The sequence below is a fragment of the Hibiscus syriacus genome, unplaced genomic scaffold (assembly GCF_006381635.1).
Source record: "Hibiscus syriacus cultivar Baekdansim isolate YM2019G1 unplaced genomic scaffold, ASM638163v2 tig00111014_pilon, whole genome shotgun sequence".
Classification (NCBI taxonomy): domain Eukaryota; kingdom Viridiplantae; phylum Streptophyta; class Magnoliopsida; order Malvales; family Malvaceae; genus Hibiscus; species Hibiscus syriacus.
In genome coordinates, this window is record NW_024062954.1 from 291,722 (window position 1) to 298,524 (window position 6,803).

Below are 6,803 nucleotides of genomic sequence, written 5' to 3' on the forward strand. Positions count from 1 at the left end.
GTTAATGGTATTTTTGTCTAGAAAGCTTGACCTTTACTATCATCATATAATATTTGGTTTGAGTTGTTGGTATTTTGATGGTACTTGCATGTCGAAACCTCGAAAAATGTCTTACTCGAGCTCACAATTAGGTAAGATTTCAAGCATTGTTCTGTTTTCATCGGATCAATTTGGGGTTTTTCTTTTATGTTTATTACACCTTTTGCTCTTTGTTTCCTGGTTGGTTCTTTGTGCTTTCTTTTTTATCTTGGTGACATCCTTGTAACTTCATGGTATAATAATTCTACGGTGTCTTGGCATAAGGATCTTTAATTTTTGCTTGTTGGATTGGTTCAAAACTCTTGATAATCAAGCAAAGCCCCAATGCTAAGAAACATGACCGTCTCGGATACTTTCAAGGCTACGAGGAAAACTCAAAAATAGCCACTCGTTATTTCAAATAGGTATACTTGTGGAATAATTTTTTTTGTCGACGGTGCATAAAATGGTATCCACTCGATATTTCAAGCTTAACTTGACTTTTATGCTTTCCAAATGTCATAAAGGCAGAAGCGTGCAACTTTGGATGATATACTATAGCTTCAATAGGACATTTTCTTATTAATCCAATATAAAAGGTACCTACAATTGGCAGTTTTAGAGCTAGATGGAACACAATTGATTAAACAAAATATAAAATCATGAAAAGAAAATGACCCTTTTAGAAACTTTGCAGTCAAGGGGTATACAATGTAAATCTGTAAACTATTTACCTGTGCTGACTGCTCGCGGTTGAAAAAACATTCAGACTAAGAATCTTGTAGAGAGCCAACATGAAAAAATATATTGATCTCACTTCCCTGTTTTGGTCAATAACCGTTGAGGATCATTGTAAGAATACCCGTCATGGAGAACGATCGGTAGCCATGGAATTGCTATATGGATATCTGCCTGATGATTAGTCTTTTTCTGATATTGTTCCGTAAGGCTCCTTCAAAGAATACTGTTGATTGAACTCTCTTTAGCTGGCCTTACATGACTATTTTGCATTAGAGGAACAACCGGCTGTGGACGAGAACGGATCTCTGCACGGGGAAATACGAACACAACTCAGATCCTCGTTTGCTTTGTAGAAAAGAGGTTCCTGTACATAGAACAACATATAACACTGCGAAGCTCTCACAATTCCTTCATCAACCTCGGATACCCAAGCATCATCACATTTGTACCACTGGTTCTTTTGTCGCAGATAAGTCACGTAATGACCTGATTCCAGCATTCCTGAGTGAGCAATCACAGAAAAAATCTTGTATTCTGCACAACTATCAGAGTTTTCATATTCGAAAGCGAAGATTCTATTTCCAAATCTGTTTTCTAGTAATGGAGGACGACAAATATGGGGTCATGTCCAATGAGAAAGGGAACTGCAAATATTGATCAATTTCCTCGACATTTTTCTGACTAAAGAGTGCTCAACTCTCTTTATATGTAAACACAGCACCAATGGGAGCCTTCTAATAGAAAGTTGCTTTGATGAGTCACGTAGTTCTTGACAATTCTGGCAATGGAGTTTCTGATCAGAACCTAACTTCTCTGCTCTGGTAAACAAATTCAAACAACCTGAAAGTAGAAACACCCGTCTTCTCATCTGCTTTAATGGGTTTGTTAGCTACATTGGATGGAGACATGCTACTCGTGTCCAAGTTGAGTGAAATATCAACACAAGGATCATAAGTTGTCGAAGTAAATCCGCAGGAGATACAACTGACATCTGATCTCAACAACCCGGAGAATGCCCTATGAGCAATACATTGGCAGTCTCCATCATCTGTGTAAAAGAATTAACAATTTCATGAGTGAAATAGAACTACAAATGTGACAAACTTCATTTCTTTCAAACCCAGATTACATCCAGATCATCAATTCAAGAAACATCGCTACCATTCCAAATAAATTTCTAAAATTCTTAAGTTACCCTTGATAGCTTTTGTAAAAAAATGAGACGACATATCAGTTCTATTGTTTCCTGCCTCTCAACATTATCACAACGATATCAAAATCTGAAGTACCTCTAAAAATTAATCAATTTTGTATTCTGCCTATATGGTTGGTGTCTTACAATGCATATACCAGAAGTAAAATTGTATTTACGGTCACATATTAACAGCATATGAGATAGAGAACCATTACCACCTTTTGATAATGTAATATTGCACATACGATGTGAAATTGATGAAAGCAAACATCATATCACATCTTATTACCTTTGCTAGAGTTCAGCATTTTGCTTTCCTTCTCATGAATCACGTCCAAGACCGAAATGAAGAACTCATGAGCATCCTGCTCCTCATAACTAGATAAAATCAATGAATGCTGCCACCAGCTTCAAAAACAACAACAAAAATCCATCATTAAAGCAATCGATCCATATTTAGACATTTTGCAACCCAAGAAAGGGAGGACGAAATTGAAGATTACTCAAACGAAATCTCAACAACCAAAACATTGTCATTTTCGTTTATAATGAAGAATTTGATCTAAGACTGACTAATCTTTACAATACCTGAAAAGGCCTAAACAATCGAACCAAACTTTCGGTCTAATTAAAATTTCATCAAACAACCAAAGCAGACTCATTTCATTTCACGTTATGCTTGTTCCAATGGATATGTGGAGCTTCTAATGTCATAAAATTTTCACACTTTTTCTTTAGTTTCAATCAAGAGGCTGAAAGTTGATTACAGACACAAGCATATTTATTAATAAACACCACTTCCAGATCTCAAGTAAATCAAAACATTGTGCTAAAGGCAGAAATTATTAATTTCATACCTATAAAGAAACTGAGCTGGGCTATACGGGGTCCGATCACCGGAAAACATAGCCAAAGAAAGGGCATCGATATCGCAAAGCAAGCAGACCTTTTCACCAGATCTTTTCCTGCATTGAACACTGTTGTGCCGATCACTGAGAAAGTATTCCTCAAAGGAGGGGCGTGAAGCAAAGCCCGCAACACAGAATTCATGAAACAAGTACTCCCAGATGTTCAATCCCCTCAATCCCAATGGATAACACGATTTCGCTCTCCGATCTCTCATCAAAATCATCAGCTTTGATTTCTTCAAATCTAATCCTATCCCTGAATCTAACCTCTTTCTCTTGCTTGATCTCTCCCAACAAACCTCGAAACCATTGTTTTTACCGCCAGGCAAGTCTTTGACTTGTTGACACAACTACTTTATCAAAATCAGGATCATAGACCTGATCACGACATAAACAACAATAAAGCTCCGATCTTCATGTCAATAGCTACCTCATGGCCCTTCTCAGATTGGGTATGCAAAAGAATGTGGCTTGAACAAGAGATTGAAGAGCAAATCAACAAATGTAAAGTCTACCTTGACTTTCATTACAGAACTGCATCTAGTATTTTAGTGTTGTGTTTAACACTCTAGCTCTTCCTTAGGGGTGGTTTTGAGGCAATTTTGGAGGGAATCATAGCCATCGAAGCCACGTCTGAGCTTGTAATCAGCTAGGTGTTTGCAGGGTTTGGGGTTAGTGTACAAAGAGTTTCTAGCACACATGCTGAAACTGATTGAAAGTAGCTTCGAATTGAGATATGTGAAGCTGAGATTTTATGAAAGCAAAAGTGTAAAATCTATGAACCGGTAATAATAATACACTATGATCTATATATTGAAAAAGAGAAGAAATTGATTTTCCAGGAAAATTATCCACTAAAAGAAAAATCAGATGAGATTTGGAAATTTGCAGCGGAAAAAATCAATGGGTCTGAACTTTATTTCTTGTTTGTTGGGTTATTGAAAAGATTCAGTAAAATGAGAGCGGAAAAGACGTATGCAATTCTGGAAAGGTACTTTGAGGATTTATTATTTCATGTTCTGAGTATTTGTATTTTATTGATGAGCAATGACTAATTGACGATGACTATTGTTTTTCTTTTTCAGAACCGACTACACTTGTGCTTTGATTTATGTTTTTTTTGTACATTTTAATTCATTTAAATAATTGTAATCTAATAAATAAAATAAAATAAAATAAAATGAAATGAAATGGTGATAAAAATAAAATATTATTGAATATACTATACTATATCATGAAAAAAAAAGGACGGCTTTCAATATTTTTTATATATTATGAATATATGATTCTCTAACTAATTAGTTCCGATCGAATATATATAAACTTTTTGTTAAGTGATCATTCAATGTAATTTGTTCTATTCGTATATTTAAATTTTTAACTAAACTTTGTATGAAGAATCTAACACCTATCATACTAAAATAATTAATAACTTTTTTGTCAAAATTATTTATGGTTCGAAAAAAAATAATTTGGATTAGGAAATTCGTTCACATCTTATTTCGGTAGAAAAAAATAAAGATCCCCTTAAAAATCTTTATTCTCACCGTAGGGTTCCTTATAGAGATTGACATTTGACTTGAATTTGATGGTTTTCGACTTGATTAATTAATTTTTTTTAATTAGATCGAGTTGGTTTAAGTTTTTTAAAGGGTAAGTTGAGTCAGATCAGATAAGATTTATGATGAAAAAAATATAGACCAATATATATTATAATTACCCATTATATATTTAGAAATAAATGTAATAATACTCCCTATATTATTTTTTCAATTAGATCATTATTTTATCTAATAAAATAATTTTTTATCTATTCATTTGCACCAGGTCAGGCGAAAATTTTCACCTAAAATTTTGAATTAGGTTGAATAGGATGGAATCCTCTTAAATTTGAGTTAGAACAAATACATTTGGATGAGTTTACTTTCCCGTTCAACTTCGAGTGAGTTAAAAATTTTATTCGATCTAACCAAGCTCTAATTCCTCCTAATTTGACATCCATTTTTTTTCAGAAGTCTTTATATACGAGAATAATCTTTTTCAATAGTAACTCAACCCTTGTGGGATTTTCTTGGATAAATCTTTTTATTGTGTGCCTGAATATTATTCATTTGATATATTTGGTCATGAAAAATTCACTTCAACTATTCTCTTTTCTTTATGATCGTTTTTGGCCCGGACTCAATTGATTTTTTTTAAATTTTAGTTTTATTAGGACACATAATGATGAAATCTTGAATTTAATGGTAACATTGTTTCTATCCCATAGACCAGAGAAAAAGGTAGTGTTCGTACAGATGTGAAATTTGGTGGAACTAAATTGATCAATTTCAAAATAAAAAGAGAGATTAAGTTGATCAATTTCAAAATATAGGAACTAAATTGATATAGACCCTATAATAGAGGGACCAGGAAAGGTACTTTCACTATTTAAAGACATGGTGAACTGTAATCTTTGGAAGTTAACAATGGTTATATTGGTCCACGCTGTTAATGGCCCGTAGGTTGCAAATTAAAAGCGAAAAAAATTGTAATTAGCTTCATGACTAGGAGGCGGTAATTTCATATCTTAAATTCAAAGGAAGAAAACCCTAATGAAAGGGAGAGAAAGGATGGATCATAATCGCAACAATGAGGAGTATAGCCATCATCAGGCAGCTGATAATTTGGTGAATTTGTTCACCAAAGCAAACCATGATCTTCTCGTAGTTCAGTACAAGCTTGAGAAGGAGTTTCAACAAATTTATCCCGATAATGTAAGCCACAATTTTCTAGAATTCCCATTTTAGATTCCTCATCTCTTGATTTTGAATTGTACGGGGGTGTTGCAGGCGAATCCTATGAAATTGGTGTCTCGAATAAAGAAGATGCAAGAAGAGTTATCGACTTGACCGACCAGTGCCGTGAGCTTCTATCGGCCAAACAGGTTTTTCTTCTTCTTTTAATCAAATCTATCGAATTTCAGAGGTTGGGTTTGTTTTAAAAGTTTAAAAGAGAATGGTGATATTGGAAATTACCTTTGTTTATTTGCTGAGTTCATTTTCAGGATTTGATTGATAAGGCTAGAACAGTTCTTGTTGGGAACAGAAATTTAGTCCGTATGCAAGCATCAATGGGCATTCCCCTCGCAAGTGATTCTGATGATCCAGCATTCACTAATTTCAACCAGGTTTCCCTTATTCTTTTGAAATCGAACTCGCGTCTGTCTCGACATTGTTTAGGGTTTAGGGCTTAGCCAACGTTTAGATCGATCGATTCCACTGCTAAATGATTTATGCACCAGTTGTTAAGGTTGTCTATTTTCCAAGTGTGTCCATAGTCGTCGCACCACTTGTCAGCAACAACCAACATTAAACTAAATGTGGTTATGTGGGCTCTGCTCAAGATTAAACGCCCATGCTTAGATGTTCCATGGGCAGTTTAAAACAAAGCCTACAGAAATTGAATCTTTTCGGTAGCACTTCATGTCTGAATTAGCACACACTTAAACCATAATTATGCTGCTTTACACTTTGATGTTATGCCTCTTGCAGATCATCGATGTGGACGGTTCAAGTCAGATCAAGAATAGGTAAGTTTGTTGCTTTACCCAATAATGGCAGACACCGTTCTTCGTTCTCTTTTGTTAGGAAAAGGGTAGGGTATCTAGAAAATTCAAATATATATCATTGGTTCACTTTGTTGGTGCTCTAAAATGGTCCTAAGCAAACGCTTGCATTGGCAATTATGCCTCTGGTTTTGTCTCCCTTTAAGATTTGGCATCCTGCATCTAGATGGTACAGATTTAATCGGTTCTAAAAGATTCAGATGTAGTAGCTATTTGTCGCTTCCCATAGTGTTTCTCTCGTCTCAATACTTGCGTATAAACATACTTGGCATAATGTCAAAAAAGGCCCCTAATGTTTGACTAAATAGTCATTTTGGTCCCAACTCTTTTTATT

General features: G+C 34.7%; 2 pseudogenes; one reads left to right on the plus strand and one right to left on the minus strand.

Annotated features, from left to right (window-relative positions):
• Window positions 1-936: 936 nt before the first annotated feature.
• Window positions 937-3,617, minus strand: LOC120150144 (annotated as a pseudogene).
• Window positions 3,618-5,428: 1,811 nt separating this feature from the next.
• LOC120150156 lies at window positions 5,429-6,286 on the plus strand (annotated as a pseudogene).
• Window positions 6,287-6,803: the final 517 nt, after the last annotated feature.